At 38.6% G+C, this 25,256-nt stretch overlaps 1 protein-coding gene across 4 annotated transcripts in view; it reads left to right on the forward strand.

Annotated features, from left to right (window-relative positions):
- The window catches only part of DPP10 (dipeptidyl peptidase like 10), a 1,168,699-nt gene that overhangs the window by 663,970 nt on the left and 479,473 nt on the right, over window positions 1-25,256 (forward strand). The gene's annotated exons all lie outside the window — the stretch shown is intronic.

A 25,256-nucleotide genomic window follows, 5' to 3' on the forward strand; every position in this document is an offset into this window, starting at 1 on the left:
TTCTAATTAAGAATGGGAGATTATGGTTTTGTGAAATTGAACTGATCACAATTTTCTGATTAAACACCCTTAGAATTGAATACTCATCTAATTCAGCTTCTTATAGAGGATTCTTTTAATTGAATAGCTTTGGTTTAAATACTTCCAATGGACCTATTTGCCTCTATTTTAAAATATTTTTTGGACAGTGAGGGTTTCATTGTTTCAAGTCTAAGTTGGAATCTTAATAGTTTTACTTACTTTACTATTTCTCTGTAATGCAGGGCATTGTTGACAATAGAACAGCAGCATATATTGGCACTTTCTCTGATGATGAAGTGTCCTCTGTCTATCCAGTGTTGACATGTGGCCGTTGAACACTTGAAATGTGGCTAGTGTGACTGAATGACTAAAGTTTAAATCAGAGTTTAGCTAAATTAAATTAAAATGGTCACCCATGGCTAGTGGCTACCATGTTTGGAGAGTGTGGCTCTAGAAATTTTGCTTCCATCAAGGGCAGAGAAGAAAATACCTTCTTGTATTACTGCCTCACAGACAGTATACTACCCACACAATTTTCTTTCACAACCTTGTGAGAAAAAAATGGTATTAGTTATTCTTTTTGCATAGAAAGTAAAGCATAAAGAAAATTGCAATATATGGTCAACTCTAGTTTAGGCGATAGTCAATTCTGTATGGTAATTAATCAAGAGAGAGTTGGGTTGGGATGGTATGGAAGGAGGGATAGAGAGGGCATTAGGACAGGCAAATAGGAGCAATAATTGGACTGCAATGACCAAACTCATGTTTTCTGCAAGGATGGATGCATCTTCAGTACAAGAAATAAGGTTGGCTTACAGTCTGGTCTTAATTTATTTTGAGTCAACTTGTCTTCCTCCAAGTTGTTTACAGTGTGTATAAATTCGAAAAATCCTTGACATTCCTCACATTTCTACAGAAGAATCAGCTTTGTAAATGTGAATATCCCATTGATATAAGGAGATGGAGGGCCATGCTCATGCACTCTTGTCTTGCATGTTTATATAATTTTCCTCCATTCCTTGTTCTGGGGTGAGTAGATTGCAGAGGGAGATGCTGACTCGGATCATACTGGGCTGAGCTGCATTGATGAGAGTTACGGTGGTATACTTTCAAACTACTACGTATTTTATTTTTAGCCTCATCAACCTAATGTAGTAATTTCCCTGTTCTGGAAAAATAAAACACACACAGACCCCCCCCCCCCACTAGGAAGTCGGCACGTTATCTTCGGTGTCTCATTTCTCTTTCTGAACCTCTCGGTGACTTATTTCAACCTCCCTCTCCAAACACAGTAGTACGCTCTGCAGTATATTTTGTTGATGGTTGAATTTTTTCCCTCCTTGCTATCTAATCAAAACTCTTTTCCTACCTCTAGAAGTTTTCCTAATTATCATAGTAAAGCATTTCAAACTCAGGTTAAGAATATACATGACAGAGAAATTCTGTTGTTCAAATGAACATCTAAAGGATAGGATTCTGCAGGGCTGGGGGACCTTGAGCAGAAGAGATTTCCCTTGATTAGTGTGAAGTTTCTTCAGTTATCTTAATTTGACCTTATTTTGGTTATTTGTAAAGAAAAAAGAAAGTTAATTTAGTGAAGTTCTACAGTTAAAAATCCATTATGTCTCATCTACCGGTCTTTGCTATAAAGACCGGGGTGGGGAACATCTGGCCCGCGGGCCATATATAGCCTGAGAAATCATTGGGTCTGGCCCTGCCAAGGCAACCACAGGTGGGACTTGAAATTTAATAAATCTAAGAACTGTTATCATAGCTAATTTTTAAGCTGATAATTTTGTATGGCCCAGAATGATTTTATAAATATCCAAATGGCTATTGGCAAAAAAAAAAAAAAAATGGTTCCCCACCCCTGCTATAAAGCTATACATAAGCTGGTTGCCTCCTACAACACAAAATGACTACTTCTAATTTAAGCAAGATATAAAAACAAGGAAGGCATTTAACTAGGTGTATGGAGATAATTTTCTACATGTGTACCAAGAACTGGCCACATGTCAGACCCTGGCCTGAGCATTCACCAAGTGAAAAAGGCAAGCCTCTAACCCTGGGGGCTCACAGGAGCAATAGCTACTGCGTGGACTGTGTCCATCCAGAGTGCAATTGTGGCGAGGTTTATGATAGTAACAGGAAAATCTATTGAGCTTTTAGACAACGCCTCCACCAGGGGGGACAGCTTCCCCAGTGATGAAGTCAGAGAGGAACCCCAGCAGGGAAAAAGCGGTGTCCCCTTCCTGGGGGAGGCCAGGGCTCAGGTTCTCTTGAAGCCGCACCAGCAGGAGAAAGTGTTTCCCTCCCAGGTGACCAGGCTGCTTGTGGGAAGTGTTAGTTAGATAATGGGTTAGTGTGAGATATTATAGTGGGGACCATAGGGAACAGTTTCATTTTTAAAAAAATCCTCCCCCGAAAATATGTTCTTAGTGATTTTTAGAGAGAGAGCAAGGGAGGGAAAGAGAGAGGGATTGATGTGAGATAGAAACGGAGATGGCTGCCTCCTCTATACACGCCCCAGCTGGGGCTGGAACCCACAACCTGGGTATGTGCCCTGACTGGGAATTGAACTCACAACTTTTTAGTGCATGGGAAGATGCTCCAACCAACTGAGCCACCTGACCAGGGCCCAATTTTATTTTTTTAAATACTTTCTGACACCTTAAACTGGCATTTTTTAATATGTCTCCCACATGTTGTTAGTAAGTATTCTCTGAAGGAGACGTGCATGAACAAAGAGTTCTATTTACAGGTGCATGAGGGGGATACTCTCCACTAGATCATTCCTGCCCAGAGCTCTGAGAGGTAGAGAAAATGTCTAATTTTGTTTAAGACAACTCTTCCTGCACTTAACAATGTGTGTGCAACTATGTGTGTGTTTTCCTCTCCCAAAGTCAACCTGTTAACGTCAGTTCTGCAGGACGCATTTATCAAGTTTCACTAGACTGAAGGACGGAGTGACTTGGAAAATTCCGGCAAATTGGGGCATCATGGTGTGATTAGGGAAACGCTTTCTGCAGAGGGAGGGCTGTAGGCAGCCGGTGGTCCTGTTACTCAGCCAGGCTTACATCTCTGTTTAGCGGCCGCCTGGAGCCCAGAGGAACAATCACCTCGTTTCCTGCGGTGCTAGAACCACTTGGTGTTTTATTTATTCTGTGAATGGCAACCAATGTTAAATAATAATGCTAAGGTTAGGCGTGTGCGTGTTATTTGCTCAATCCAGATGCAGGCCAGGCTCAAAGAGTTCTGCGACCCGAACCAGGCTGAGGGAGCTGCCTCTTTAACAATCTGCAAAGATAATCACAAGATTTGTAGAACTGCACAGAGAAGATGACTGACAAATATGACTGTGAGATTTTCCCCAACTGCCAACAAGTGTTTCGTTGACGGTTCCAGACTTTTAAAAGTGCTGCAATTTCAACATTCGAACCTCCTTTTTTGTGTGCATAATAAACATTCTTGCTCTGTTTAATTTTAACTAGACCAAACGATGCTTACACTTTCCAGATACCAGCTGTTGAAGCAGCAACTTCCAAATGATTTTGCAGATCGGCAAACACATTCTACCATTGTGTGTTCTGCAGCTGTCTCTTCAGTTAGCTGTGCACCGCGTTTCACTGAGTGACTTGTGTACAGTTACAGAAGAATATTTGTTTCCCTCCAGCAGTCTTGGCAATTAGTGCTTTTCTAGCTCCAGTTTTGCTTTAGTGCAATAGGTGCCCTGTATTGTGGACCATTTACAGACCAGCGTAATGACTTGCAGGTTTTTAAAGAGCAGTTACTGTACAAAAAACCAAAAACCAAACAAAAACAAAAAAGGCAAAAGAAATTACTTGTCCTGCCTTGAGTCATTTTAAAATTATTTACTCAACAAATATTTGAGTGCCTATTGTGTTTAAGATTACTCTGCTCAATGTTTTACAGCCATTGCACAGTAAATAGTATACAGATACTATGAGTGAGCTGCGTGAAGTTTAGGTAGGAAGGTTGTTCTAAGGAACACCAAAATTCCAGAGATGAGAGATAGCGCATTACTTTAACACGTATGAGAGAAACCCAGTGAGGCTAGAGCAACTGGTGCAAAGTCAGAATATCTAAAGGTAAAATGTGGGACACAGCGGGTAGATTGTGGAAGGCCGTGTTCTTGGAACCGAGCCTGGGATAATGGGAAAGCCTTTGGAGGTTTTCAGCAGGGGATTACCGAGGTCAGATTTGTGTTTCTAGGCAAAGATGACTCAGTGTAGTGGACAGTGAATTAGAGAGTGTGGGACTGGATGCTGGGAAACTGTAGAATGCTATTTCCTACTAACGTAACAGTGGATTGGCAAGAAGGGGGCAATGGAGGTGGGGAGCCCCGTAGTTGTCTGATATGCATAACTGATATATTCAATTATGAGCTAGAGGATGGATGATAGAATTTTAGGCCTGGAAGATCCACTAAAAGCACTTGGTTTAAGATGTGGAAACTAAGTTTCATGACAATTAAACTACCGTGCTAAAACTTTTAAAGCTAGGGTTGGATTCCAAACCTCTAGGGAAACTGCTTTAAATTACCTCTCCGTTTTTATTTTGTTTTGTATTTTATTACCTTCATTTAGCCTTAACAACATAGTATTGAGTGAAAGAGTAATGTTTCTTAATATGATTACAGATGGCTAACATGAGGCCCTCGAGCAGAGGGGAGGTGGGCAATGGCGGCTGCCTCCCCTCTGCCTCCCCCTGCTTGACGCTGAGCGATGCATTCAGTGAGCCCCGAAATCGGCTGTCTGTATTTCCCTATCAGTCTCACTTGTCTCCATCGCTCAGCGAGCCGGTATTGATCTCCGCCTGTGTTCCTGGGGCTGTCATAGGTGTGGGGTGTTGTGCATTACACGTAAAGCTCTGTTCCTGAGGCTCATGCAGCGTGGGGGCGATGGGAGCGGGAGGAGCAACGGAAGCAGCACTCAGCCGGCAGGTGACGGAAGCACAGGCTGCTTGTCACCCCCAGCAGCGGGACATCCAGTCCTCCGTGGGGAGTTAACAATGGCTCCCTGGGCTTGAAACTTCATTAATGGCTGTGCCGACTTTGGAGTCTCAAACTGTCTGGGAGTGTAAGTCTAGGAAAAAAAATTTACAAAGTTATAAAAATACTCTTCATAGCTCATTTTCTAGCGGACCCTTCTGATTTGCTCTGACGTGTTCGTTCTGAAACCCTTTCTGGGACTGGCCTTGTGCGACTGCAGCTAGGTCTCAGACCGCAGAGGGGAGTCCTTCTAAAGTGGCACCGTGTTGGATTACTTGGGCCAGCCCTCGCTCGTTAGCTGGAATGACAAGAATACAAGAATACTCGCCTCTGAGGCAGTCCCTCCGGTTCCTAGACTATGCCATCCTGATCCCAAGGAGATACCCTTCGTCTTTAGAACCTTTTTCTAACTTTAGTGATTGAGTTATAAAAGTCAGACATTGTCATTTGGGGGGCAATGTTACTGCCTTCATAAATCCCACATTCTGTCCAAGGGGCCAAATATTCCTCTATAGGGAACATGAGCACGTTGGCCGATAATGAAGGTGTTTACACACCTTATGCTCTGTACTCACTCATTCCTTAGTTGCTTTCATTGGACAAATTTACTTAGGAACATTGAAAATATGCACATCTGTGCATCTATATATGTAATGTATATATAATGCATATATGATATTCTATAGCTAGGTTGAGACATGGAAAGGGGGCTGTGAAATGGCAGTGATCTCCTTCAGTTGCCTTCTTGCTAAAGTCAACTTTATTCTGTGGATTTTGCGTCTCTGCTTTTGCTTTTTTATCACTGTTCTCTGTCCGGGCTGGCTCTCTTCTGCTACGCCTTGCTTTCATCATCTTGCTTTTGCTCCTGCTCATCTCCTGAGCAAGCAAACAAGCCTCTGGGCAATGTGGTCTTGTAGCTCAGAACAACAAAGAAAAAATAAATACCCCGCTCACTGTAAGGAAGAAACCGTGTTTCCTGGAGATGAATTGGTGCCAGAGCAGATGCCAGAAGAAGCTGCTCTGGCAGGGACAGGGAAGAACTACAGATGTCTCAAAGTAGATATTTCCCAGGTTTAGTGACACGCTAGAAACACAGATAAAAGGCACTGCATTTCTACAATGTATTCTTCATTGATACTAACGATATAGAGAGGAAGATTAAATAAATCCAAGCACCACTAAAAAGAAATGTTTAAAATATTTATATTTTAATGCAGTTTGTTTATTTCACAAATAGCAATTCACAACCATTTGAGCAGTGGTATCAATCTGATACTATTTTGCACTATACCTTACGGATTAATATGTACCTTGCCTTGAATAGTACTATTCATTAAATTGAGCATCATTTTGCTAAATGTATGCGTGAAAGATGAGTTGCTTGTTGAGTTTCTTTTATTAATGTTTTGTTGCCCTTTTATTTTATTTTAGACCATGAAATTTCCTATGAGAATGAATTTTTAAATGAGAATTTATTAGTGAGCCACAAACACTCAATTTACCAATATATTGAAAATATTTGACTAAAGAAGCAATGCTCTTGCCCAGCTGGGTGTGGCTCAGCAGTTGAGCATCGACTTAGGATCCAGGATAGTGGGGTTTGATTCCCTGTCAGGGCACATGCCCCAGTTTCAGGCTTGATCCCTGGGGGGGGGTGGTGCGGGAGGCAGCTGATCGATGACTCTCTCATCACTGATGTTACTCTCTCCCTCTCCCTTCCTCTCTCTGAAATCAGTAAAGATATATTAAAAAAATTAAAAAGAAGCAATGCTCTTATTTATTTGACATTACATTTGACTATTCCAAAAGTCGTTTTTTTATTACGTCGCTTTTTTTTTTTTGAAATTCATTATTGTTCCTTATGTTTGAGTAATGTATCCATAATAGAACAACGTAGTCATAACTGCAGTGGGATAATTAGAGTCAATAAATTGTTTTCTTTAAGTGGTGTTATTTGCTTTAAACTTTGATGTGTGTGGATATATTAGCCAGAAAGAACCAGTTTAAACAAGAAAAATAAAGATTTTTATGGACATGTTCTAGAATTTCTCTGGAATGTCAGTGTTAAATAGACTGGGGGATAAATTGTTAGTTTTTTCTCTACATTGCTCTTAAAACCATTGAATTTGCTGGAATAGAGAAGAGCCTTGTGCGGTGACTCAGTGGATGCGCTTTGAACCGTTCCAGTCCTTCCTAAGTGTGTGCATTAGATAAGTTAAAATGATGATATTAGACAGGTAGGTATCAGGCTCCTTATGTGTAAAATGGCCCCAAGCCAGTGCCCACCTGGTAGGATAGTTGTGAGACAACGCATGAAAATCATTTAGCAGTGCCAGCCCCTAGGAAGGACTGAATCAATTGCCATTGGTTAATAGTATCATTATTACTTCTATAAGTTCTACTAGTTTCTGCTTATGAGATTAGCCATCTATCATCCATCATCAATGCAGACAAATTTTGGATTTAATAACGTCGTCTTGTTTTGGCTATTGAGTTATATTTAATATATAATATATATGGTATTGTATATAATATATAATTAAAGGAATCTCTTCACATAAAGTTTTTTTCTTTTCTCAGAATAATGACATATGAAGATATTTATGTTCTTTTATTTAATATGGTAGTAAGATACCAACTGATAGTCATATATATCTTCAGAAGCAATAAAATTAACACTTCAGTGCATTCATATTTTGAAATATTTTGTCCATATATTGTTTATAATCTCTTTAAGAAACAAATGATATCAATATCAAATTGAGTGGGAGATAAAGTCTTTCTTTTTTGGTGTGTGGGAGGCCACAATACTTCATTTTAGTAGGTGACATGTTTTCTTAATTTATTATTTTTTCTTGATAAACAAGTAAGTGCTAGCTAGTTAAAGCTATTTGATGCTATGGCTGTTTAGCTCCTTAAGCAAAAGATCGGTCAAAATCATTTGATTTGTTAACTGTGCAATAAGCATTATGCAAAAGTAATAACCCACGATGTGTGGCTTAGCTCTGACCTTAACCTGCAATTACTTCTCCATAAAGCTCTGCCGATGCCTTTGTTAAGTACTTGTACTTCACCTACAAATTAGTTCATTTTCAAGTTGTGAGGTTAATCTTTATGTATGTTACCTTTAAACTAAATACTTATTGTTCCCTTAAGCACTTCAGTACTTAGAAAACACATTGGAATGAACTTCCTTGCCTGGATCTGTTATGTCCTGACCTTTATTAAGCAAAGATGGTCAGAGCAACCTGCTTTATAGAAAGTCAGCCCTTCCTGTATTACATCTACCAGAGTTTTCCTTTGCCAAAGGACACACACCAGTCATTCAGATCAGACACTGCCTTTAGCTACTGTAAGCAAAGTACCTCACTTTGATCTGCATCTTATTAGATTCGACATAAACTTTTGTGCAGCATACGTTTAAAAAGTCCACGCTGACTCGGGGGTCACAATATAGTCGCATGCTCTTCTAACGTATGAGATGAAATGATTTCTTTGTGTTTGGTGGAATGTTCTGTAACAGTGTCAAGCCAGTTTCTTCAAACTGAGTTCATTAATGTAAATATAAAATAGAGATCCACTACATGACTAGCCATGACCATTAATATTTAATTTTCACCACTCTGTTGCCCTTTAAATGAGTTCTTCCAAATAACACTTGTAAAGTCTCCAGAATACAGTGGGAGGGATGACCAGTAATTATAGCAGAGTAGAAATTCCAAGAAGACAGTGAGAAAGTCTTTGCTGAAGACTCACTTTAAGCCGGGACATGCGCACCCTGGCCCTGTCAGGGTGCAGTGCTTTTTTATTTCGCATATTTTGTCTCAGAATCAGTGATATCTCTTGGAGTGTTAAGCAGTGTTCTTGACTAGCATTCATTTACAAAAGACAGAGATTGTACACTCAAACCTATTATAGGCCCATTTTACAAATCTCTTGCTTTTAAGAAATTTGCCATAGTTTTCCCTGAAAGGGTGATAGAAGTGCTCAGTGCTCAGTGCTCATCCTTAAGGCTTCATGGTTTGTTTTATGCCAGGTCTTCACTAATCTATATATGTTTACTCTATCCATCCCCATCCTGATTGATCGATCATACCTCACTCACCTTTCCTCTCTCCAGACTAAAATCTTATTTTATTTATTTATTTATTTATTTATTTTTTATTTATTTAATTTATTGTTGCTCAAAAGTGGTTCCTCTGACATTCTTGTTCCATGCAATTTTGTTGTTGGATGATTTTTAGCAGGAGAGAGAAGATCTACATTTCTGTTTATAGTCTCTTCCAGATTACTCCTTGATATTGTTTTTATTTTATTGCGAATATTTTTGTTTGCTGACATATGTATGCTTAATGTTAAGTGAATGCTAATATGATGCATTACACTGAACATTATATCAATATGACCAGCAGATACCTGAGTCCTATGTACTATAATATTAAGTTTATGTCTGTACTATGTTGACTGCTATTATTTTAGTACTTACTATAGTCAATACATTTTTGGGTATATTATGTGCTTAATAAATTGATTCAGGTCCCTGAGGTACTGTTTACAGGGTGGGGCAAAAGTAGGTTAGCAGTTGTTCTTACAGAAAATAATACAATAATTAATAAATAATAATACAAGAATAAACTCTGTTTTGCGTACTCACAACTACAAACCTACTTTTGCCCCACCCTGTATTATACTGAAATGAAGGCAGGATTTACAGATTTTTTAAAAAATCAGAAAAATTTTTTTAATTAAAAAATTAGGGTATAAAGTAAATTTTTTAACCAGCATTTAACATTTAGGCATTTTTGCAGAGAAATTCTGTGTTTGCAATGCAAGCCTTCCATGGACTGAGTAAGGAAGCAGATTTGGGAATATAACAATATCCTGGCAAATGTAGCCAGTGGGTTGGAGAGTGCCATGCAAATTGAGAACATTTGTGGATGTGGAATGAATGGGGGTTTGGTCTGGGTGCCAAGTCAATGTAAGGAATGAAAGCTACATCCCACGAGGACGGTTTAGTGACAACCCTGGCTTTCAGCAAGTTGATGAAAAGCTTTATTATTCCAGTCCTGCAGCAATGGCAGGAATCCTTTGGGAGTTAAGCTTACCCCAGAGTATTACCTCATTTCCAAGTCTAAGTACCAGGCTCTGATGGATGGTATGAAATCGTTAAACCCGTGGATTTTAAAGGGCCCTTTGAAATCATCTGTATTGGCAGAAGTGATTTTAAGATACACTGCGTTTATTTTTGATTAATTTCTACTTTGGCCTACTAGAGGGAGCAGAGAGAAAAATATTGATCAGTATTGTCATGTGGTGAGCATTTTCTACATGAAATAATTATTTGTGTCACCGAGCATGAATTTGTCTGGAAGTTATATGAGAGTGTCAGGATCTGTCCTTCCTTCTGAGTCCCTTCTTCTTCCGTTATTGAGTAATTCGGTGTGCCTGCACTGGCCGTAATGTGAGGTTGTCCTCTGGCTCTGCAGAAATGTGAGAGGTTTGCCTGAGTTTCTGTCAGCTCATCACAGGAACTGCCATTCCCCCACCTCCCTCCTAACTACAGTCTTGCTTGTTTGACAGGACTGTGACCCACGCCTTGCTTTCCTGTGACCTCAGGTTTCTACTCCACTCCGTCTGACTGTTGCCCTTTCTGGCCCTCATTTGTTTTTCCCATACTCATGGTGTCTTACTGAGATCACTGCCCCGTTGATAGCAAAACTGCAATCTGCATTGCAGACATGACACTAATTGGAAGACGGGGGTGAAATTTTAACCTGCTTATTACCCAGTAGGTTTGCTTTTTAAAATTGGTTTTATTCCGTATGAGACTACCTGTGTCATGATATACCTGTACGGTAAGAATTTCCTGGATGTTTCCAATGTTGACTATCCAGAGTTGTCTCAGAACAAAAGTGTTCGTGCTACTCTCTGGGCTGGTATGTTTGCGATGCCTCTATCCGTGTGGTATCAGAGGGACTTGTTATAATATTGGACCAAATTGAGGCACATTTTTATCCCCACCTAATAGGAACTCACATAATTTCCTTCCATAGTGAAAAGTTTAAATTATCTGACCAATGTGGTTAACAAATTAAGTTACGATTTTTAACCCTGAAACAGAGAAGGCTTTTATAAAATACGCCATATGATTTTACATCTATGGAGTTCATGGAAGAACCTTAAATTTCAAAACAGGCCACATGTTGTTGCAGCTGATGTGTACATGGGAAAATTCAAATCCTCCAATCTTATGGAGAGATCATGGAACTTCAAAAATTTCAATGACTAATTTTAAAAATATACATGTATCTAATTTAGCATAATCAAAGCATTATATAGTTGAGTTTAATAGCAGTATACCTTTCAAATTGCTGTGTGTCATCTGTGAGTGTGTCCCTTTACTGATAAGCTTCTGTTCATCCTCATGACCTAATTCACATATTCATTTCCCATCGTCTTCCAAGTGAATTGTTTTCACTTCAGGACTTTACCAAGATACTTCATAGTTAGGGACAGTGCAACAAAAAACTTTATTTTGAATTTGGATCTGCTATTTAAGAGCTTTTTGACCTTGGGATAATCATGTAATGGCTTTAAATATATTAAATTTTCTTCTATAAAATGGTACAACTGTACCTATTTATTGAGTCCAGAAGATAGCGGTGGACTGAGAGGAAACTACATTGACACTCTCCCGGGACCAAACTGGAATTACAACTAAAATATAGAAAGACCCTCCTGAATAATCAACTGCAACTGAAGATGAGCTGGAGAGCACCCTCATCACCAAGGAGGAAAAATGGAGACCACAGAGAGACTGGTAGGAAGTGGGGCAGTGCGAGAGGGCTGGCTGGGCTCCCACAGGCAGCAGCTGAAGGTCTAGAGGAATATCTCAGCTGTGGGGGGTCCCACTGAGGACTCTGGGCCTAAACCCCAGGATGGACTTCTCAGCCCAGAGCACCAGAACTGAGAAAAGTGCCCACATAATATCTGGCTGCGAAAAGCAGTAGAGTTTCTGTCTTCCAGGGAGGGACAGCTGGAAATGCAGGCACCCTCTTGAACGGCCAACACACAAAGTTTCCTGTGCAGCCACTCACCTTGGGCTCAGGCAGAGGGAAGGCAGAGTGGTCTAGAACAGTGTGATAAGAATCTGGGGTTTTGGGCTCTGGAGATAGACCTCAGAGGGTGGCCATCTGGATTCCTGTGCTGAGTCATTCCCCTATACTGCAGAGGACATCTTTCTCAAGAAGACCTTTGCCACCCAGGCAGCTTTTGCCTGGGGGAAAACAATTGCCCCACCCACTGGAAAAGCTCTTGCCCACCCTGTGGAGTTTCTACAGCCTGAGGCTTATTAAGAGACTATGATCTATCAGCTTGCAGGCAGAGGCTGACGTCTGGGAGCTTTGAGTCTTTGCCTGATCTTCTTCTGGATGCAGGCCTTGGAAAAGCAGACTTTGGTGTGCATCTTGGTCCTGTACAAATACACCCAGCCCCAGCAGAGGAAACCACAAGTCATTGATTGTTGATAGCTCCAAACTGGGACTCAAGGCTAGTTACAAACAGTGCCTGACATTGGCCTGCACCAGAGACTCTCCGAAAAGACTGAGAATCCTAACATCCACCTAATACATAGAAACAACCCAAATAGGCAACCAAAGTGGGGAGACAAAAAACAAGCCCCAAATGAAAGAACCAGAGAATTATCCAGAAAAAGAGCTAAATGAAATGGAGATAAGCAATCTGTCAGATATAGAGTTCAGAATACTGATCATGAGGATGCTCAACAGCATGAGAAAAGATATAGAAACTATGAAAAATGACCAGTCAGAAATGAAGAATGACATAGCAGAAATAAAGAATACATTGGAAGGAATAAACAGCAGATTAGAGGAAGCTGAGGATCGAATCAGTGGATTATAAGACAGGGTAGAAAAAAATCACTCAATCAGAGATCCAAAAAGAAAAATCAATTAAAAAACAGGAGGATATTTTAAGGGAGCTGTGGGACAACATGAAACATAACAATATTTGCATCATAGGGGTGCCCAGAGGAGGTCGAAAGTAAGCAAGGGTTAGAGAATTTGTTTGAAGAAATAATAGCAGAAAACTTCCCTGACCTGGTCAAGGAAAAAGTCACACAAGCTCAGGAAGCAGAGAGATTCCCAAGCAAGAACCCAGAGAGGCCCACACCCAGACACATCATAATTAAAATGCCAAAAATTCAAGACAAAGAGAATCTTTAAGGCAGCAAGAGAAAAGCAATCTGTTACCTACAAATTAGCTCCCATAAAGCTGTCAGCTGATTTCTCATCAGAAACTCTACAGGCCAGAAGGGAATGACATGAAGTATTCAAGGTAATGCAAAACAAGGACCTGAAACCAAGACTACTCTACCCAGCAAGGCTATCATTCAAAATAGATGGTAAAATAAAGAGCTTCTAAGACAAAAAAAGGCTAAAGGAGTTTATCACAACCAAACCAGCATTGCAGGAAATGCTAAAGGGACTGCTGTAATTAGAAGTAGCAATAGAAGCATTGCAAGAAATGTTAAAGGGACTGCTGTAAAAATTAGAAGAAATAGAGAAACATAGGCATAAAGTATTAAAATGGCAATAAATAAGGACCTATCAATAATAACCTTAAGGACTTTAAGGGAGAGATCAACAGCAATAGTCATAGTCAGGGTAACACCCCACTGACTTCACTGGATAGGTCTTCCAGACAAAAAGTCAACACAGAAACAGTGACTCTAAATGACACACTAGGTCAGATGGATTTAATTGATGTTTACAGAACATTTTACCCCAAAGCTGCAGACTATACATTCCTCTCAAGTGCGTATGTGTCATGTTCAAAGATAGACCACGTTACGACACAAAACAAGTCTCTACAAGTTCAAGAAGATTGAAATCATATCAAGCATCACAATGACATGAAATTAGAAATCAACTACAGTGAAAACACTCAAAAACATTCAAACACATGGAGGCTAAATAGTATTTTATTAAACAATGAATGGCTTACTAATAAGATCAAGAAAGAAATAAAAAACTTCCTGGAAACAAATGAAAATGAACACACAACAACCCCAAATCTATGGGACACAGAACAAGCAGTCCTGAGAGGGAAGTTCATAGCACTCCAGCCCTACCTCAAAAAGCAAGGAAAATTTTTAGTAAACTCTCTAACCCTACAACTTAAAGAATTAGAAAGCTCCCCTGTGAAGCTGTCCAGACCAGGCTTTTTTTTTTGCTGGGAGTTTTAAAATTACTGCTTCTATTTCATCAGTTTTTAGCCTATTCAGATTTTCTGGTTCTTCCTGATTTAGTTTTACGTGGTCTCACTCATATGTGGAATCTAATAAACAAGATAGACTGAGGAACAAAATAGATCCAGAGACATAGACACATGGAACAGACTGATGAATCTCAGAGGGAAGGTGGAGGTGGGGGAGTGGGTGGGGAGAGATTAATCAAAGAACTTACATGCATATACGAATAATCCATGGATACAGACTATAGTGTGGTGGAGGCCTGGGGGCAGGGGATGGGGGTGGAGGGATCAGTGGGGGAAAACGGGGATATTTGTAATACTCTCAACAATGAAGGTAAATTTTAAAAAATAGTACCTATTTATTAATAGCAACTGGCTCTCTTTTGTGGATGATAAATGACATAATGTGTGGGTGGTAAACAATGTCAATCAAAAAAGTTTGGGCTGTAATAAACAATGAAAAGCATTTATTTGAGCCAAAGGATTATAATCCAAGAGATACAGATTCAGGAAGCCACCCAAACGGGGCTGTGCAGAGAACAAAATAAGGCAGAGATTTATAAAGACAAACCCACACACACAAAAAAAGAAGAGAAACATAAAAGTAATTCTCCCATGCAGATGAAGGATTGCTGGCTAGGTTAACAGGGCTTGGTTCCTTCCAGTATGCAAATGGGAAAGGCAAGAAGTACAGAGAAGGAACTGAAGTCTGTGTGTGTCCATACAGCAATTGCTCCAGGATGTTTGTCTAGGTCTTGAACTAAATTTAGCTACAGGTTTAGCAACTTCATAGCAGCCCTGGGAACTGAGGCACATGATATGCGTAGACTCCACTTCCTTCAAAGCCTCCTGACTCTATTTTTAAGTGAGTCTCTTAGCAATATTTGTTCCATTTTATCTCCTCAATTATCATCATATATAGAGAGCTTGTCACATTTAAGAATTCTATTTTTGTGAATGATGGTTGTTAGTATTTTATACTTAAGACTATGACATTTTAAGTCTTTGCTTATATGACCACTTTCTCTATTATATTCGGACTCTTTCCGGACAGGAATGACTTGGTAAGTATTAGTCTTTCCTGAGTAGCTTAACATGTGTCCTAAACATGCTGGTACTTAAGTAATTTAGGGTGAATGAAGAAAGAATCTGATTCCTTTATAAAATGCTGCCAGGAGGACTTATCAGATACACGCTCTATCTTATTTTATTTTACTACCACCCATCACCCATCCTGAAGCATCTAGTCTCTTGCCCACAAAAATCAAGCACTTTTGGCAACTACATCACTGAGACTGGCTCTGGGTCACTTTGTCAACAGTCGTTATACTAAACTCCTACTCATTCAAATATGCTTTGCCTTTGCTTGCACAATTATTGGTTACTTATGTGTAGAGTTGTCCTTGCCTTATTTGTTTAACTTACTCCAAGGCTCAAGTATCAGCTTCCCTTACGCCTCCTCCTAGGCTTAGGTGCAACTCCATGCTCCGCTTTGCCTACTTGTCACATGTCATTTAACCTTTATTGTTATTATTGTTTCTGTCCCTTACCCATGAGGTTGTATTCTTTTCAAGGGCAGGTGCAGTTCCAGCGTTACAATTAATTATGAATGTTTTGTCAGAGAGTTCTTAGTTCTTTAAGAGGATTCAGTAAACATGTGTTGAGCTGAACTGAATATTTTATAGATAATTTTACTTTCTCAATACAGTTTCTTGACTTGCATTCAAAAGGACACAATTCTATTTTTGCTTTTGACTGTGTAAAGTGTTACTTCAAGGCCCTTGTATGTTATTTGTTAAATTTATGTAAAATATTCAACTCAAGAGATAAGTAGGTTTGAGGTTTGGGGAAAGACAAGAGAAAAATATTTGTTTTTTCCCCTCTTTTTTTAAAAACAGTGTTTCACATCTGTATTGTGTACACCTTTCTAGGTGTGTTCAGACACTTCACTCCAGGCTGAAACAATTGAAGGCGAATTGAAGCACTAAAACTATACTCTTCTACACAGTCTTTGCTATGAACATGTCCACATGTGTGGAATTCATGGTATGCCATAGATTAATTCTTGCATTAACTATCTGGAACATATTGAAATAAATCTTTGATAGTACATAGGTGAATTACTCTGTAAAATGCTCATATTTTCTGAGTAGTATTATCATCTGCAGGCATTTACTGAAAGAGCATGTTTGAGCACATATTACATAGTTTGGATTTTCATGTATTACATGTAGTTTGTGCAAAAATCATTGTCTCCAAATACTTTGTGTATACAACATTCTAAGAGTGTACATAAACTGGTAGAGCTTTAAACACTGCAAAACAAAACTCATTCAAACACAAAAAATAGATTTTCTCAAAAGACTTAGCAAGTAGCATGTACAAATGTCTTGATTTTAGGTTATTCCATAGAGTAATACATGCATTATATCTCTTCGGAGTATATTTCTTTTTTTTTTTTTTACTTATTATTAAAAATATTAGAGATGTCCCCTTTTCTCCCATTGACCCCTCCCACCCCTCACCTACTCTTCCCCCAGTCCCTCACCACACTCTTGTCTGTGTCCTTGGGTTGAGCATTTATGCATATAAATTCTTTGGTTAATCTCTCCCCACCCACCTCCTCCATCCCTCTGAGATTCGTCAGTCTGATCCCTGCTTCCATGTCACTGAATCTATTCTGTTCATCAGTGTATTAAGTTCTTTAGATTCCACATACAAGTGAGATCATGTGATGCTTGTCTTTCTCTGCCTGGCTTCTCTTAGCGTGATACTCTCCAGGTCCCTCCATACTGTCCCAAAGGGTACGAGGCCCTCTTCTGTACAGCTGCGTAGTATTCCATGGTGTGAATGTCCCACAGCTTTTTTATCTATCATCTTCTGATGGGCACTTGGGCTGTTTGATTTGGTTCTTTTTGAAGTGTGATCTTTATTTTTAGCTTGATATATCTTTAATATGATTTCTGTCAGTATGTAGCAAGAAAGTTCTCCTGGACCCTTGCATTTTCTAGGAAAATTTTATTTTCTTCTACTTACACCTGGCTTCCTTAGAGTGTGACATTTAAATACTCAGAAACCTAAGCATATATGTTCTTTTTTACAGGCAAAAGGAAAGAAACCATTATTTGTACAGTTGATCCTGGAAAATATATGGAGTTTGTATGATGTTGTCTTTTAAATGCCGTCTTTTAAAGGTTAAATTAAGTGCATACCTTAAATGTATTTCTCTTAAGCTATATAGTTTCCAGTTACTGTACTGATATTGGATTCAAAGAAGTGGCCATGTCATATTTTGTGATGAAAGAAAATATTCTTTAATAAACCAAAAAGTGAATTGACTTCTTGGAAGATTTTCCCAAGATTCCTCTAGTTACTCCCTCAAAACAAATCGGGAGAATGTAAATGAGGTTGATACTATAAAGAATCTGGTTTCCTTTAAATATATTAATTGGAGGCAGCAAGATATTTTTCCCTTTCATTCCACTTATATACCAGATAATTTTTTATTTTTTTTTGAGAATGCTCTGAGTAAAATTACCTTGGCTTTCTTCCCATGCCAAAGAAATCCTCAATAGAGAAGTATATACTGGAAATAATTGTAATAAAAATGCATCTGATTTCCCATGTGTAATATTTATTTCTCTAATGATTATGAGCTAAAAATCAGTTTTGCAATGATTGTGTTTCTGACCATAATTAAAAATAAATAAATACTACTGAATTCAATTATGTTTTTTAAAATTCTCACCTGAGGATATGTTTTTATTGATTTGAGAGAGAAAGGGGGGGAGAGGGAGGGAGGGAGGGGGAGAGAGAGAGAGAGAGAGAGAGACATCCATGTGAGAGAGAAAACATTGATCGGTTGCCTCCTGTATGTGCCGTGATAGGGAATTAAACCCACAACCTCGGCATGTGCCCTGACATGGATTCAAACCCACAACCTTTTGGTGTACCAAGTGATGCTCCAACAAACTGAACCACCTGGATTGGGCTAATTTATGTTTTAATGGAGAGAAACACAAAGTAGTTTTTAAAATATGTTTTATTTTACTAAAGAAGGCCAATATTTTATGTTCAAAATGAAATTGATTAATCAATTAATGTTAGAAGCAATAATATCACACATCCCCATATCATGATCCTTGTTAACCAAACCACATTGTGTGCTTCTTATGAATTAGGCTCTGTGTTCAGTGAGAACATTCATTAGCTAATTTGTAGTCGTATCTAAGTAACTCTTATTATTCCTGCTTTATAGATGAAAATCAGGGACACAGAGAGTACAAAGTTACATAGTGTCAGAAAGTGGAAGTAGATGTTAATACTTTAGCCTAAGATAATAAACACTCATACACATGCTTGCATTTCCCTGTTTGTACCTGAGGTTTTAGGTTGAGTAATTTTGGTTTCTAAACTGTATACTCCCTTGAAAATGAGCAAAACTATATTGCGTTTATTTCCTCACTGTTTATTACATAATAGGGATGCAATTAATTTTTGTATATGATTCTTGAGCATATGGTCAGATCTACGTGGTTTAAGGTTTCTAGCTCTGATTCTAAGTACTTTTCTAAATTCATTTTATGTCTCTTTCAGGCAGCAGACACATACTTTTTATTACTGACCCCCCCTCTCTGTCCATGGTCCTGAAGGCAAGACGCTCTTGCATAGAGTAATCCAGTACTCTGTATTCTTCACAATTCAGTCTTGGTAGTTTGTATATTTTCAGGAATTTACACATTTTATCTAGGTAAATACATTTATTTTACGTAAGCAAATTAAAAGATGTCGGGAAAAACTTTAAACTTGTAATGATATAATAGATATCATGTGCATGTTGCAAAGGGAAGAGGTGAGAGAAAAGTTGGACCCAGGGTTTCCTGTCTGGATAAAGAGGCTTTTCTCCTCTCATCCTTTTACGCTGCTTGCCCCGCTCAGCTGATGACCACTTTCTCTAATGCTTTCTGGTCGTATCATCGCCATCAAAACTCGATTTGTCAAATATTTCATCCGACAGCCACGTAAACTGTTATCAACAAAGCTTAAATTCAAGATGACTCTTCAGTAGAGTGTGTATGCTAAACGTCTTGTCACTTAGAATATTGTTGTCATTTGTCTGGCTTGCAGATTTGGTTGTCATGATGCATCGAGCAAATTCTGGTAGTGGGTGAGCTATGCTCTCTCTCAAAGTATTATTTTCTTTCAAAATATGTTTATCATGCCCTCTTTGATGCATTTTATTAAAAAACTTAATTACTGAGTGTTCTCTCTACATCTGAGGCATGAGTTGTACATATGAATGTATGTCACACTGTTGTGAGGAGTCTGATAAATTTCTACAGATATACTATGAGAAAAATAAGTCAATAAGATCTTCTGTTTCCATTTAAGTCAGAAAAGTTGCTACTTAGTCATCATGTGGTTCTATTCTATATTTACATGAAAATTATTTGAGATACAGTAAACTCATTTTTAAAATTTAATACTTATAAATAGACTGCAATTTATCCACGTAGCAAAATCAAACTTAACAAGAATGAACAAAATCTTTGAACTGTCATATAACATGGTGCCAGGTAATGATATTCAGCTATGAAATACTTAATACTTTTGAAATGATACTTTACAGAACACTTCTATCTGCAATAGAGTTTATTAAAATGCTCATTTTTATTACTTATAACAGTTGCATCAATTTAACTTTTCCAACAGTAGTTAGAGGAAGCACAGTTTAAATATCTGGAAGGAAGAGATTGATTTCAGAGCAAAAGTTGCTATTTTACATTACTTACTTGGGCCTCAAATTCTTCTTCTTAATAGTTACCATTTTATAACCAATTGTAATAGGTTTAGTTATCCATGTGGCATAATGGATGTGTTCCTGTTTGAAGACCTGCACATTTCAAGTAAATGGAAACAAAACAAGAAATCACCAAAACAAGTCACAGAAGCATTTCAGATAAGTAGCTAGAAACTCCCTTTAAATAGTCATGGTCCTAGGAAACTCTTGTAATCTATGAATGCAAGCGGACCTTACATTTTGCATTATTGTGACATCATGACATTAGGATGGGACTGATCTTCTCAAGATTTAATTTTGAATTGTTGCTTAGATTTCTATCTAAAGTATATATATGCTTCCTTCTCAAGTTCTATAAAATAAAATATTTTAAATAATTTGAATTATGTGAATATGTAAGATTCTAGGGAGTTAATGAAATAAATAAATTGTTTTTCATTTAGTGCAGACTCTTTTTTGTAACAAATTATTTTTCAGGGTGAGGTTGGTTTCCAGAGTCCATGAAACCATTTATCCTTCAGTACAGGATATGCTGACTATTCCAGCTGGAATTCAAATTTCCTTTTTCTCTCTTTTTATCATATTTACTGAGTTGTAATTTACATGCAACATAATTCATTCTCTTTAGTGAATAGTTCGGAGTTTTGACGAATGCCTGCAACCATATAACTACTATCACAGCTAAGATATAGACGAGTTCCAAGAACTGTCCCTTGCCTCTCTTAGTCACCCCTACTTGACTGTCAGTTCTTGACAGACACTGATATGTTTTTGTCTCTATGGTTTTGTTCTTTTCTGGTTGTCATATCAAGAAAATCATACAATATGCAGCCTTTCAGGACTGGCTTCTTTAACCTAAGATGTTGCATTTGAGACTCTTTCATGCTGTTGTGGGTATCAGCAGTCTATTACTTTTCATAGCCAAGTAGCATCCCATTATATAGATATGCCACAGTTTTTTTCAGCATTTTGTAATTTATTTTTATGTTATGGGAAATGCTCCTGCCATGGACACTAGCATTCTATGAACATTTTGATTAATTATCATTTTGTTTAATTTCATTATTTTTTTTTTTTTTTAGGATTTTCCTATAAGCTCTTATGATTTTAGTATTTCTGAAGAGAGACCTTTTTTTATTTTTTATATTATTTGGAAACATTTACATTTTAGTAACTTTTGCAATTAATGAAAAATAAATCATATTAAAAATTCTATTAAAGCCCCTAAAATCTGGTAATAATGTATTTGTTATCCTTTTTTGGGATGCTATTTTTGGTATTAAATTAATTGTGAAAAATTTGAAACTACAGATACATATAAAAGACTATCAGGAGGAAAATCTATGGAACTCTAACTGCTTAGACGTTTCTGGAAAAGAAACACAATAAGTATTTTTAATGCATAATGTCTGTGAATTCAGACTCAAAGATTGAGAACTAATTATACTCAACTTGGCAGTTTTAAAAGTGAAACCAAAATTAAATTTAGTTAACTAAATTAGAGGGAGTGAGCTGAGGCTATGAAGTTGGATGAGAAAAGAGCTTTAATGCTCAAAACAAACTGAAAAAATAAGAATGACAACTATAATTTATTATTTGAACTAGACCATATCCTTCCAGGGAGTTCTCTACTTTTATTAATCTATATCAACTATATTTCAAGTAGAGTCAAAATTAAGATGTTTTAATTTCTCCAGTGGAGAAAAAAGTAATATGATTTCCAAGACTAAAAAATAAACTACACAAAATTACCCATCTAAGGCTGTGAAGTATAGAAAAATAATTTAAAACCCAATAGCTAAAAACAAGAATGGACCTATTATTTTATCTTTATTCCATTCTATGTGAAAATATAATAGCATTCGCTCTAGTTGTAAACGTGTATGCTTATTTTATGGTACATGTGTTTGTAATCCTGTTGTTATTGTTACGCTCCTCACGTTTTCCCACGAAGGACTCCAAGCACCTATATTACAGGATGGTTCACTTTACTCTTTAAGGTGTCTGTGTCAGTCGTACATGCGTTTTGAGCCTGAAGGGCCCTCAGATCTCTCCCCAGCCCCAGTGCCTCGTGTCCCTGAAGACCCCGGCTCTTGGATGGAGTGAGTGCCAGTGTCCCCGAGGCCCGAGGCCCCGGGTCTCAGTTCAGGAGGGCTCCCCTTTATTGATGGCATCGCTACGGGCAGTGACTCCCACTAAGAATACTTTTCTGTACTTTCTGTTTGGAACCAACTCTAGCCCCAGAGTCTTTTATCCCAAAGTAGAGATATATGAGTTAAAGCCAGGCGTGCAGTTCCCTCTTTTCTGTGACCCTCTCTCTCCCTCCGCATACGCCAGCTGCCATTACTCTAGATCAAGCCCACATCACCTCTTGTTGGGCCGTGGTCCTCACTGTGTTGGGGCTAAGAATCATCTGGAGAGTTAATAATATATGCAGAGTCCCAGGCTGGTCAGAGTAAACTAGGGCTTGGTCAAGTGCATGTCTATCAAATTCCCTGGGTGATTTTGATACCCAGTGAAGTTAAGATTAGCTGGTCTAGACTCCTGCATGTGTATCCACAGGGATCCCCACTTCCAGCCTTTCTCACTGTAATCAAGACAACTGCTTAGTCTGGCACAAGTCTTCTTAGTGTCTAATCCATTTTTGTTGCTGTTCTAAGTCTGTGTCATTGGCCTCCACGGACTGAGTCACACTTTCCACCTTAGCCTTCAAGGGCCCCAGTGCAGCTTGCTGGCTGTGTGTCTGTCTACTCCACTACCACTGAACTCCCTCTCTTTCGGAGGCAGTGTTACAAGTCTGGCTTCTCACCCCAGTAAATTCAACATTTGTTTTTAAAAGTGTGGCTTCTGCTCTCAGAGACTGGAGTTGAACTCATAGTTACTTCTGTTTCCCTAGTTCTTTCCCCAGCGTAGGTGCTTTCTTGTTTCTCTGGACGTGTGCAAATTGGCACACAGCCACTGCTATGAACGACATTCTGCCTCAAGCGATGGTCAGTGTGCACCTTGCAGCACACTCCCACAAAGCAGGGAAGCTGATTTGATTCCTTTCATAACCCCTGCACATGACAAGCTTCCTAAAATGCACATTGAATGGAGTGAATATACTCATTTGGAGCTGTTAATCTGTATAGCATTAATATTTCCTGCTAATCATAACAGCTGCTGTTTTTTCAGTAGTAACATGTACCAGCTTTGCTAAGTATTTTATGCATATTAGCATCATTAGATGTCCTTAGAACAACCATCTTGAGATGTAGGGGCAATATATGGGGCAATTTGAGACAGAGAAAAGCTAAATAACTTAAATGTTGCAATAAATAGTAAGAACCAGAGCTGAGTCATAAATATAAAAATTTTAGCAACTTTATTGATAGTGTCCATAATCAGCTTAATCTGGATTATGTAATGTATTTTTAATGTATTTTTAGAGTGCAAAGCAAATATCTGACAACTTTGTCATATTGTAAAGGCTTACAATGACAATTTATTTTGTTATACAAAATCAAAGGTGATTTTTCTAGCAATTGAGAGAAGTTTTATAATTGTGCAGGTACCTTGTGCATATGTATGGGTGTGTTTTTGTGTGTTTGTGTTTATATGCGGTTCAATTGAAGCTAGACAGGTAGCATTATCTTCTCCAATAACTGCTCCCACTGTGCTTTCTGAAAGGAAATCTGATTTCATATTTCAGGCACTTTCTGCTACTTAAAGAATCTCATCTATTTTTTTAAGACCTGGTTCTAAAATGTAGACTAAATAGGCAGTGCCATGTGTGATTATTACTAGCTCTCCCTCCCTTCCAGCTTCTCAGTGCAGGCTACAGGATGCCATTGGCAACTTGGGGGCTGAGGTCTGTTATTTGTCCACCCCTTTCCTCTCTCCCTTACTAGTCCTCCTGGTGTTCCACTTTGTGGGGAGCATTCCAATGTGAGTTCCCTCTGGGGGTACATAGGATAGTTTTTCTTAGGGGCGTTGGGTCTCCTTTCTCTGGTTTCCTGGCATTGCAACTCAGTCTCTTCCGAGAGCCATCAGTAGCAGGTATGGGACCCCCTGATGGGAACTCCTCCCCAGTTTGCTGTCCTTCTGTGCGTATGCACAGGGTGTGAATCCCCACACAACTTCTACGGCATACACTGACTCCTGCCAACCTCCCTTATCTGCCACACGGGTGGAATGCAGGCTGTCTCCTACCCCCACGCATGCACCCCATCTCTCTCTTGAGACTTCTCATGCCCCAGCAGTATCAAATGGATTTATAACAGAATACTCTAGATGTGAAATAGAGTCCTCAAATCAGTAGGAATTTGAGTGAAGGGGGTGGAAATCCTTTTCAGGACACTTCAATTTCAAAGAATGGGGAAGAATTCTAAGAGTGGTAGGATGAAGTTGAAGAAAAGGCTGTTTTCTCTCAATTCAATTATCTCCCAATTTTATTTTCCAGATTGGTATTTTTAAATTTTTTTTTATCTCTAGTCCACAATAAGAAATACATTTTACATAAGAAATACATCACAGTCAAATTCTGTTCTCTCCCCCCCCTACTAATTTCTTTAAAAACCAATATTATTCTATACCACATGTCCTGAGCTATAATTTCTGTTTTTGTCTATTCAGTCCTATAAATTTTAAACACATTTGTCTTGACCCACTGAACTGCTAGCTAACCTTTGGAAGGGTCAAGTCTTACGGTTCATCAAACACTGCGTAGGAGGTAAAGACTAACAAACATGTTGGCCTTTCTCTCCCAAGTACAGTGGATTCTCAGATCAATAGATGGACTTTCCTAAAGTTGGCCCTAAACAGTTTAGAATCTTTCTTCTCAACAGGAATTTTCTCTGCTGTAATCCCTGCACTCCTGGGGAACATTCGGAGACAAGAAAAGCAGCAGTCAGTATATCATGCCAACTGCTCATTGTGTATGCTTTGAACGGAGGATAGCTGTGTGTGTGTGTGCACGCGAGCGCACATGTGTGCACTTATGTTTATTAGACCAATTTTAATGCTTTCACTAAATATGAAAATAACACATGCTGTTCTGAAATACATAAATAAAGAAATTACCCACCCTTTCTCACTCCTGCAGAGTACCCACTGGTTCAGATGTTTTTCAGGCCCGACACAGCGCACACGCATACTCATGCATGCTTATAT

Source organism: Miniopterus schreibersii (genome assembly GCF_964146895.1).
Source record: "Miniopterus schreibersii genome assembly, chromosome: 7".
Classification (NCBI taxonomy): domain Eukaryota; kingdom Metazoa; phylum Chordata; class Mammalia; order Chiroptera; family Miniopteridae; genus Miniopterus; species Miniopterus schreibersii.